Source organism: Phoca vitulina, unplaced genomic scaffold (assembly GCF_004348235.1).
Source record: "Phoca vitulina isolate PV1807 unplaced genomic scaffold, GSC_HSeal_1.0 scaffold25, whole genome shotgun sequence".
NCBI lineage: Eukaryota > Metazoa > Chordata > Mammalia > Carnivora > Phocidae > Phoca > Phoca vitulina.
Genome location: NW_022589728.1, coordinates 27,812,022 through 27,824,125, shown reverse-complemented (window position 1 = coordinate 27,824,125; position 12,104 = coordinate 27,812,022). Strand labels below are relative to the sequence as shown.

The window sequence follows — 12,104 nt, the reverse complement described above, 5'->3', positions numbered from 1 at the left end:
AGAGTGATTAGACATATGGTAAAATTCAGAAAAAAATAAGATGCAGAATTAATAGCCAACTGACTTTTCCTAGGTCATCCAATCAACTACTTGCAGAGTTAAGAATAGAAGTTAAGTCTAATTCCCACAGCTACTGCCAGATCGGAGCCCGACAACTTTGTGTTGGCTTCAACCTCTCCCACGAGTGGCGTTACCTGCACAGAGACATCTTCCCATGAGGCTCAGGGTCATTTCAAGGTTTAGTTTAACTAACATGGGAGAAGTAGGAAAAGAGTTCATAAACATTTGGGAAAAGTTGTGGTAATGAGGTCTGGTTGTAAATGGCGCATGAGAATAAAAAGGACAAAAATTGGAAATATTTATTAACCTTTACAATGTTTCACATACTGCACTAAGTTCTCTTTTATGTTCTCTTCTTTAATCTTCATAACAACTCTATTTTCCTGTTTTAAACCAAGAAACCACTCACAGAGGTTAAGTAACTTACCCTAAGTCACATAGCTAGTAAATCGTAGAGGTGGGATTCAAATGAGTTGGGATTCAAAGCTCAAATTCACTTCTTAAAATATATGGTTAAAAAATAATAATAATAAAATATATGATTTAGACAGAGGTGGTAGCCCAAACACCCCCAAATAAGCAAACAAACAAAGGGAGGGAAAGTTCTAGTGATCAGCATACTTTGAAGATGATGTTTAGAGCTTTTTTTTTTTTAAAGATTTCTATTTATTTATTTGAGAGAGAGCGTGAGCATGAGCAGGGGTAGGGGCAGAGGCAGAGGGAGAAGCAGGCCAACACGGTACTCCATCCCAGGACCCTGCGACCATGACCTGAGCCAAAGGCAGACGCTTAACCAGATGAGCCACCCAGGTTCCCCATGTTTAGAGCTTTTTGATTCGTTCTGAAAGTGATCAAAAGCTGCCTGAGAGCTCTGAGTAAAATTAACAAATTGTACAAAAAACATTAATTTTATATTCAAACATTGTGAGATCGACTCGATTCCTTTGCTTTCATAACACTGTACTGCCATGTTATTTCATTTTCCTTTTTCTTTATTAAGGGGAAATTCAAACATTTAAGTTTTTGGACTGAACAAGTTAGTGTTTTTTAAAAAAAATGATAACCAAGATGCCAACCATCCACCACTTATTCAATGAACTGTTTAGTGTCAGATCATTTTAGTGTCAGATTTAATGATTGTGGTGAAATAGTGTCTTCACAAAGCCCCATTGAAGATGTTACAGGACCACTATCTCAAACCTGCATACAGGTGGAAAATGCTTTCAATCAACTGAAATTTTGCTTTCTCCATGACAGTGTTCTTTACGATAAATGAGATTGAAAAAGGCATGGAGATAAGAGAACCATTGACTAACAGTTTATTATTTAAAATCTGTATCTTGCACTATGAAGTTTCTAAAAGTCCAAATCCACTGTAGTTGAAGAAAGAAGGGTAATGTCACATTCTTCTGTCCTGGGTAAATGGTCTGTGCTTGGCTGAGTATCTTAAACTGCTTACTAGATATATCTCAAGCTTTAATATGCATCATTTCTGGGGTGCCTGGGTGGCTCAGTCCTTAAGCGTCTGCCTTCAGCTCAGGTCATGATCCCAGGGTCCTGGGAAAGAGCCCCGCATCAAGCTCCCTGCTCAGCGGGGAGCCTGCTTCTCCCTCTCCCACTCCCCCTGCTTGTGTTCCCTCTGTCACTGTCTCTCTCTGTCAAATGGATGAATAAAATCTTAAAAAAAAAAAAATGCATCATTTCTAATTCCCACCTTACCAAAAACTCAGAGGGAAGAGAGTTTAGCAAGAAGCGGGGGTTGGGGGGGCGGGGGGGGTGGGGGTAATTCCATCCATAACTCATCCCCACCACACCTACAAAAATAATCACAATGAACATGTGTAGAATGCCAATTATTTTGTGTTGGGGGGCAGCTTTCAAAACTAAATGGTATTGATTTATTTTGTTGTTCAGCAAATATCTTACCAATGCCTATAAAGCCAAATATGAAACTAATCATTTGACTTGCAGAAATTTTTATGCTCTTGATATTTTAGTTTTAAAATAACTGTGTACATTTACTGAGTGTTTACCATAGTATGTGATACTACTAAGCTCTCTAGAAACCTGAACACTTATAAAATATACCAAATACTACTGTTTCATGCTTTGCTTTGCAATCCTAGGTTGTTCTCTAAGATGGAGATGATGTAACAAATGAAATTTAGATTTGTCTTCTACAGGAGCACCAGCCATGTCTTGACTAACTTTTATCAATGAAGATTCTCAGGTTATTAAAAGACTCAAATCATTAGACAATCCTAATAAATATGGATGTGTCACAATAGCTAAGAATGTCAGCCCTGTTGCATTTCAGCTTGATCCACTGCAGGAAAGCACAAATTACTTGAAGGCAGTTTCCCCGAAAATAAGTCACTTCCTTAAGATGAGAGATTAATTTGGATGAACAATGATTCGTCACAATTTATTTTGGAGGGTAGTAGTTAAAAAAATACGAATGCAGTCTTTTCAGAATGAAGCCTTCTAAAAGTGCATTGTTCTCCAGTGAGCTTATCTCATAAATAAACCCCATATGTGTAATTATGCTTTTCTAAAATTTTCATATGTTACTGTATAGAACAAATTTTAAAATCTTTTAAAATTTTTACAGTATTTAAAATTTGACAGTCTTTGGGGTGCCTGGGTGGCTCAGTCGGTTAAGTATCTGCCTTTGGCTCAGGTCATGATCCCAGGGTCCTAGATGAGCCCCACATCGGGCTTCCTGCTCAACAGGGAGTCTGCTGCTCTCTCTCTCTCTCTCTCTGCCTCTCCTGCTACTTCTCCCCCGGCTCATGCTCTCCCCTCCTCTCTCTCTTTGTCAAATAAATTAATAAAATCTTAAAAATATTTTGACCATCTTTAAATTTGTACTTGGACTTGGTGAGTCTGACAGATTATATTCAGTGATTCCATTAGGTATCCACAAATTCATATTCAACATTATTTTTTGCAAGTCCTAGCAGGATTAAGTTTTGTGAATGGATAGAGTGTCTTAACACCTGGGTTGTTTTTCACTACATTTCAATTATCAGAGAACCTGAGTGTGAAAAAGCATGGAGAGGAGTGTTAGAAATGGCATTAAAGATTACTGACTTCTCGGTTTATGCAGTCAGATTCTGCAGTATACAACAGAAGGAACAAAGTAGGTTGTACTGCTCCTATGATTGCAATGACCAAAAAATCCAACATTTCTACCCTCAGTCTCATCAACATGGCAGTGCATTGATTAAGATGTGGGTTTCTTGTTGCTTATTTAGGCAAAGGTCAGAATGCTTATTTGTTTCATGCCTGCTTTTAAAAGAAGGTTTGATCAGACAGCAATAAAGACAAAAGTAAATAATAGAGAAATGCTTATTAATAGGTTCTCCATCCCAATCAACCAAAGAAAAGGCATACCTTAAAATACTATTGTGAAATGTCTAGGGTGTGTCTATCTATGTTCTTGCAACCTTTCAGTTTTAAGTAGCTTTTCAAAAATATGTTATAAACATGTTGTTTCATCCTTGACATTGTAGCATGTTAATGTCTAATTCGGGTAAAACATGATGCAATCCCCAGCAAGCTCTTTGTTTCCCCCCTCTTGGACAATGCGAATCAAGACAATCCTCTGAGAAGCGTAGTGAAAAGTTTTGCCAATTCTGTTTTACTTCATATGTACCAATATTCTGTAGTTTAGCTTAAATACAACACTCCTATCAGGATAAATTAAAAAGGATACTCTAAAGGGCGCCTGGGTGGCTCAGTCGTTAAGCGTCTGCCTTCGGCTCAGGTCATGATCCCAGAGTCCTGGGATTGAGCCCCACATCAGGCTCCCTGCTCCGCAGGAAGCCTGCTTCTCCCTCTCCCACTCCCCCTGCTTGTGTTCCCTCTCTGGCTGTCTTTCTCTCTGTCAAATAAATAAAACCTTTAAAAAAAAAAAAAAAAAAAGGATACTCTAAAGAGAAACTAAAGAAAAAACCCCTCAAGATAAAAGATTTACTATAATACAGGTACATAAATTTGAACTAAAAAACAGGCCAAATTTTAGATCAGGTTGGATTCAAATGACCCATTGCTGGAGCTTAAAACACATACATACACACACACACACTCACACACACCTAGCTGTAAATGTTTCTAGTTTTCTACACTGTTGTTATAAGACTTGAATGACATCTGTGATGTACTCTGTAATATCTTTGAAATGATAAAATGTGTTGAGAGACTTGAAATCTGTCAAGACTTGTGTATAATATTTTTCCTCCATGAACTAGAAATGAAAAAAGTGTGAATATTTCCTTGCTCAAATCATGATAAATGGATTCCCTTATATTACTTGCATTCATTTTTAAGATAGTTTGAAATGGCTACAGAAAATACATAAATACTCTGTGTTGAAGTTTATGATTTTTATAGTCAACGTACTTTTTCAAATTATAAACGTTCCTGCGTTGTCTCTGACCCAACAATGCCACTCCAAGAATTTTTCCATCGAAAGTTAAAGCACCAGTCCTTGGTCTTGGCACCATCAACAACAACAAAATAAAACAAACAAAAGTAAAAGCACCAACATATGAAGATGTGTAACTTTGTGTCCATTACCACATACCTTGAAATCATAAAACAATTTGGAACTTAATATTTATCAATGGGTTTTCATTTAATAAGATTATGGCACATTCTTTGTACATATTAGGCATCTACTAAAGGTGCTATGGTAGTGTTTTGTGCTAGATATCATTAATATAATAGGCAATGTACTGAAAATGTTTTGCAACTAAAAAACACTGTAGGTGTGTGTGTGTGTGCGTATACACACATATATATATTAGTCAGCCTTAAAAAGTAATGCAATTTGACACATGCTGCAACATGGATAAACTTTGAAAACATTATGCTAAGCAACAGAAACCAGACATGAAAGGATAAATATTATATGATTCCACTATATGAGGTGGCTAGAATAGGCAAATCCATAGACACAGAAAGTAGAATAGACTTTACCAGAGGCTGAGAGGAGGGGAGATGAGGGGTAACTGTTTAATGGGTAAAAGTTTCTGTTTGGGATGATGAGAAAGTTCTGAAAATGGAGAGTGGTGATAGCTGCTCAACACTGTGAATGTACTTAATATCAATGAATTGCATACTTAAAAAAATGCTTAAAACAGCTAATTTTGTTATTTCTATTTTACCACAATAAAAAACAAAAATCCACTATAAAATAAAGTATAAATTTACCTTGCATTAGGCACATTATAAAGTTTCCATAAAATTGCCCTTATTTAGGGCACCTGGGTGGCTCAGTTGGTTAAGCATCTGCCTTCAATGCAGGTCATGATCCCAGGGTCCTGGGATCCAGCTCCCACATCAGGCTCCCTGCTGAGTGAGGAGCCTACTTCTCCCTCTTCCTCTGCTGCTCCCCCCATCTTGTGCTCTCTCTCTCTATGAAATAAATAAAATTTTAAAAATTGCCCTTATTTTAGGAGCTTATACAGGTATTATCATATTTTGGGAAGTGTAAGGAAAGCAAAAGCTTAAGTTGGCCTCTTGAGTTTTCTTTCTCTCCATCCCTGTTTTTTTCTAGATCAATGTTGTCACACTTCTTTTTGAATACTAGCATCAGCAACCCATGCTAGCTAGTACTGGTCTCTTCAGGTATCAGTTAAGAATTTTTAATGCACTTTCATGCTGGCAATTGTTTTATAACCTAGGAGGGATGAATGTAACTTTTCACTCCTCCCTTAACTTGGCAAAAGCAAATACATTACTGCAGACAGCATTCCCAGAAAGAAACAGTAACTTTGAGGCAGACATACGTCCATCCTAAGAAAACTGATTATGTTTCAAAGTAGCCTACACTGCTCAACGGCTGGCAATGTTCTTCTAGATATCTGGCACTACAGTACTCTAAGTCTAGAACTGTTTCTTTTTTTGTAAAAAATGGTTTTGATTGGAAAACCCTAAATAAGTCATTTGGAATGTGTAACATTCAGAACTCCCCCTGGGATTCCTTTTCCATGAATCAGGGTTCTTTGAATCACTTTTCTCACTGGCACCTGTTTCTGAATCATCTTAGCTGTCTTTGTGCCAGTGATAATGAAGAGCTCTCATTTTAGGTTCTAAAGCAGGGAGAACAATAGAAGGAGAACGTCATTTCAAGTACCAAAAATGTCTGGGCTAATAAAGGACACACATACTGTCAAAGTGAGCCCAGAGTAAATGTTCTGAAACCATTTGCGAAGGAGTGCTTTAGTGGGTCCTTAAACACCTGCAATTGTATGCAAAATGCTATGTGTATTTGTGTGTGTTTGTGTGTATACTTGGGGAGTGGATGCACAGCCTTTGTTGAATTATCAAAGGGGACATTAAGACCCAAAAGTTCAAGAAATACTAGAAAGATTAATTACAGAACAATTTTTAAACTACTCTGACAGGTCTGACCTTGCATTTTTATAATGCTTCCCTTCACTCTTAACACTTCAAAGAGCGGCATGGTAACATGGAATGTCTGCTAAACATTTAGGTGACATCTTTGAGTCTCAGTTTCCTCAAAGTAAAAGCATTGAGTAGAAGGCTGAAATTTGATACCACAGAGGAAAGTACCTGGCAGAGTGCCTTGAAACTAGACAAGTACTTATATATGTAAGGCACCTTCTCCTGCTTATTCTTTTTCAGTAGAATGCAAGCATGTTGAAAGCAGATACAATATCTTCTTTAAAGTTTTGTTTTGGGGGCACCTGGGTGGCTCAGTCGTTAAGCATCTGCCTTCAGCTCAGGTCATGATTCCAGGGTCCTGGGATGGAGTCCTGGATCAGGCTCCCTGCTAAGCCTGCTTCTCCCTCTCCCACTGCCCCTGCTGTGTGTGCTCTTGCATGTTCTCACTCTCCCTCTGTCAAATAAATAAATAAAGTCTTAAGAAAAAAAGTTTTGTTTTGTTAAGCTTAGCATACTTTTAATATGTATGAGCTAATATACATTTAATGACATGTAAGCTCTCAGTAACTTTTGTTGAATTATTTGAATGGGCTTTCACTGTATTTATTATTATATAAATATTTTAAAAAACTAAACAGTACGTGCACACATTTTGGGAGCTGAACTTGACTAATGGTGAAGAGTAGATAGAGATATACCCATGAAATAATAACCAGTTTCTTCACTAAAATCAAATTGCTGAATGTCTACTATGCATATACAAAAGGTTCCTGACTTATGATGGTTCAATGTATGATTTTTCAACTTCATGATTGTGCAAAAGAGATATGCATTCAGTAGAAACCACAATTCAATTTTTGAATTTGGATTTTTTCCCAGGCTAGCAAGCAGTACAATAATCTCTCGTGATGCTGGGCAGTGGCCGTGAACCACAGGTTCCAGTTAGCCACGCAGTCATGAGGGTAAACAACTGATACATTTAACAACCACTCTGTACCTACATAATGATCCTGTTTTTCACCTTCAGTATAGTATTCTATAAATTACATGAGATGTTCAACACTTATTATAAAATAGGCTATGTGTTAGATGATTTTGCCCATCTGCTGGCCAATATAAGAGTTCTGAGCTCGTTTAGGGTAGGCTAGGCTAAGCTATGGTGTTTGGTGGGTTAGGTGTATTAAATGCATTTGACTTACGGTATTTCCAACTTATGATGGGTCTATTGGGATGTAAGCCCACTGTAAGTCAAGGAAGAACTGTATGTAGCTGGTCCCTATACTATGAGTTGCAGGTAATAAAAGGTTGTCAGTCACAAACTGTGCTCTCCAAAGCTATTTTAGGAGAACAAGGCATTGGTTCACACTAAAGAATAGACCAAGATAGAAAGTGCAATAGGAATTTAGACAAGGGAAAAAACTCATCTGATACGAGGATGGTGGGTATGGAGAAAGCTTCATGGAAGAGGAAGTGTCTGATGTGAGCAAGGTTTCAACACATACAGGGTGAGGGAAAGGAACAGATGAGGACATATAGGCATGACATCATGGGGCACAAAGTGGAAATAAAAACCACTTGGTTTAGGCTGATCATAGGGTAGCTTAAGGGGATTAGTGAGAAACTAGATAAAGAGGTATCTCAGTGCCTGATGCATATTACTTATTAATAATACTTTTAAACATGAATATTTAATTTAAAAAGAACGTGGATGAGAACTTAAAAATAAAGATGTAATGAAAAAGGTGAAATGTTACATAAATTTGGCAGTTAGGAGGGCACTGACAACTTTGAAAATAGCACTTTTTCTGCTTATTCTCAGTGGAGACACTGGGTGAATAGAAATACACTTCTTTAGCTTTATTATTTCTACTTTTTTTTTTCTTTTCCATGTTTCAAAATCTCAAAATAAGTCTATTTCAGTTGTAGCTAATGGCAGTAAGACAGCACCAGAAAATGCCTTTTTTTATGAGAGGTCAGCTTTGATGCCTAAATTTGTACTAAGTTACTGATAACACTGACCACCCACGATACTAAATGTTTTTTTTTTATGTGATTAGAAAGCAATAGATTGACTTCATTCTATCTTGTCAAACCTACAAAAATGCCTGCAGTTCATTCAGCATCTAATAGTGCACATCCCCTTTTTTCATTCCTCCTCCATCCCTTGAACACCAGGCAATTAATTTTTCCTTTCCCTGGGAAACATTTAAAGAAAAGGAAATAAAGTCATAAATCAATTTCAGTCATGAAATCATGAAGTCATACACATATTTCTTCTTAGGGCTCTGAATTTTGACACTTTTCTCAGAAAAGTTGTTTTATTTAAACATGACAAAGTCCAAATTCAGAAATCCTTTACATTTATTTATCTTCCTCAGTTGTACTGAAATGAAAAATTAAATTTTCTAACTTATTTTCTCTCTTCCCAAAAAGGCTCCTCCAATGCAGGTCCATACCTTAGTGAATTCATCTCCCCTATAAAATTACTGGCAGGCATGACGCCAGCTTAGGCAGTACTAGTCCCCTAATTCTGACCCATTTCTTTCCAAAGAATTCAGTTTCTTCAAGAAACCAAGTAATAGACACTTTCAATTTCTAACTATTATTAGGATATTCTCATGCACTAATAGTCAACATAAAGAAACCTCAAATTACAGAAATTATTATTGTACCTAAGATCAATTATACTAATCTGTACTTCATAATTTCTTAAAAATGAATTATTATATTAACATTTATTATCACTTATTATTCAGAATAATTATTTATATAGTTAAATATTTTAAGATTAGTAAAGGTGGTAGAATGAAGGGTTTTGTTGTTCTTGCTCTTTGTTCCCTTTTCTATTTGGTGTGCCTGATTCAAAATTATAGAATCTTGAAATTTTAATATTTCAAACCCAAACCACACTCAACACATAATAATAAGAACATGCCAAAAAAAAAAAAAAAAAATCAGTGCTGAGGTTTTCATGATCCAGGGGAAGAGTTCCTGGAGTGGGCCACTTGGAGTGGGATTTGCCCACCCCCTCCACTCCCTCTGCCACATATACTAAAGGTAGAGACAAAGAAACCAACTCAAATCCTTTTAAAGTGTATTTTATAAAAAGAATTTGTATTCAGAAAAGCAATAATGGCATTTAATAGAATTAACATGATTTTTCAAAACTAATATCTTTGTCTAAAAGCAATATTTTAAAAGGAAGGTAACCAGAGATACATTTTTAGCTATAAACCTTGCCTCTCTTCTTCATTGATCTCTTTCAATTTGCTAAAATAAAATTACATGGCTATGGGTCAGACTGTCTCATTTCAAATGTAAAGATAACAGATCCCCCTGTTAAATAGAGTACTGGCACACAGACACCCCAGTCTGGCTTATTTCAAATGTTCTCTGTTGGTGAAGTGGCACATTTACAATCCCCATCACAGCCATCTTACCCATTTCAAAGCATATTATTCAAAAGTACATCATCCCTAGGTGGCAACAGGAATAAGGCACTTGAGCTCAGTAGCAAGAGGTTTGTGGGGGAGATCTTAGAACAAGTGGTCAGAACCCCTAAATGTCAAGATTGACTTGAGGATGCTCAAATAACCTGAAGCTTAGATTGGCCAGCTCCAGTGGCTTTCTGAATGCCTGTGGGAAAAGCCTCTCTGGAAACTCTTTTGAGGTTATTGGGGAATCCTAGGACAAACACACTGCTTGCTTTTTGGGGAGGACCTACCCCAAATCCTATCAAGGTAGGTGTCTCACAACCCAGCGGGACTAAAAAAAGCTTCAAGAAAAACTAGATAGACACATTCACATTTGTACTTCCATCTATGCCTATGCACAGGCAGCAAAATATTAAGTATGGTCCTCTTTCTGACACCCCAACAGATTCCGCTGTCCTCGAAATCCTCTTGTAGCCGCAGTGACTACGGCGAAGGGAGTTATCGGGAACCATGTTGGTACTAGGCTAAAAGAAGGATTTTTCGTGCCATGTATTTGGGGGAAGGACACAGGTAACAGTAGACAGAGAGAATACTAAAACTGGTGTAGGGCAATGCCCTTTGTAGGTCCTTGACAAAAATCAGTCATGGAGCAGAGGTTATGAATAGAAGCTGACAAGAGCTGGCCTGTGAATGGACCCGGCATCCCAGGGAAATCAATGAAGTAACTGACGAGAGAAGATGGTAAACGAAGGGAGAAGGTGGAAACAAGTGCTGCTCAACCCAAGCTGAACTCCAGGAGATAAGAGAAGTTTCTCCTCTAATATGAGACTCTTTCTAAAGGTTCAGTATTGAAGTAGGTGTTTGACATTGAAATGGGCACAGACCCATTCTGATAACTAGGAAGGGAGAGGACAGAGGAAGGTAGGAAAGATTTCTGATTACTTCCCCAAGCTGCCTCCAAGGACCTGCTGCTCCAAAACCACAAAATAACCAAGTGAAGGTTGAAGCAGAAAGATAAAAGTGCAACTCCAGTTATTACACATTTTTAATCTTCTTCAATGTCTAAGCGAGTCTGCCATTGAAACGGTCGACTATCTTTAAGAGTATAGAGGGTGACCGCCTTCTTTGTTTGCCCAGTAACACCGCTCCTCCAATCTCAAGCACTTGGCTGATTAACATTTCAATTCCAGTTGTTGCTCCTTTTCCCATTGCAGAATGCAGCAAGGATATTTCCCTTCTCTGTGGATTGCAAACCCCATTATTACCCGAGCGGAAAGATCTGAGCGGCGTGGCGGAGGCTAATAATAGCCGGGCTGCTTACCTTGTCGGGATGGAGTCAGCGCAAGTCCCAGCGCCCGCTGCCCCGGGGCCGCAGTGCCGCCGCGCGGGGCCGAGTGCGTGGTCAGCTCCGCCGGCCCCCACCCCACCTGCCGGCTGCAGCAGCTGCTCCCGCCGCCGCGCTCCGGCTGCATGAAGTCATCCCCCGCCCCGGGCCGGATCACCACATTCCGTGCCAGTCGCGGGGGGAGAGGGACCTCTCCCGGCAGCGGGTAAGGGCTCCTGGAAACTGTGCCCGATGACCGCTACCCCTCCGGGTTTTAGGTTTCTTTTCTATTAATGCTTTTACGCAGGAAGCGCTGCCGGGTTGTGAACCGAGAGAGAAGGGCCAAAGAAACTTTCTCTGCATAGCGCCTTTCCTCCGAGAGCTCCCCTGTCACGCCCGCTGCATGGACAGCTCCATTCGACTGTGTGGGTTTCCCACCCTCTTCATTTTCCTTATCAGTATTGTTCATTTCGCTGAATGTGAGACCGGGATTGTCTTTTTAGGATAAACATTCAAACACTCCGGAAATGTTTTAAATCGGCAATCGATCTTTCGAAGCCCCTTGTAGCACGCCTCACTTTCCCCCAACGCACACACACAAGTACGCACAGGCACACACACAGCCAAACCACTCACAGGCATGAAAGCTGGGACCTCTCACCCTCTTGCCTACGTAATAGAACGGGAAACTCCCAAAGGAGTGGAGAAGTAGGACGGACCAAAGAAAGCACTCGAGGAAACAGAGAGGGCTGGCCCCAGGATTTTGTTGCTGTTTAGTGGTGCATTTAGTGGACAGATGTTGCCTCTAACACCTTCCCCCCACCCCCACCCCCACCCCTCAATTGGGCTGGCTGCTCTGGTGACAGCTATAA

At 39.1% G+C, this 12,104-nt stretch overlaps 1 protein-coding gene across 2 annotated transcripts in view; it reads right to left on the bottom strand.

Moving 5' to 3' along the window:
* Positions 1-11,402, bottom strand: part of PKIA (cAMP-dependent protein kinase inhibitor alpha) — a 99,670-nt gene extending 88,268 nt beyond the window's left edge. For both annotated transcript variants that reach the window (XM_032421501.1, XM_032421502.1), the window contains exon 1: positions 11,230-11,402. The gene's annotated coding sequence lies outside the window, so the exon portion shown is untranslated. The remainder of the gene's footprint in view (positions 1-11,229) is intronic.
* Between the last annotated feature and the right edge of the window lie 702 nt (positions 11,403-12,104).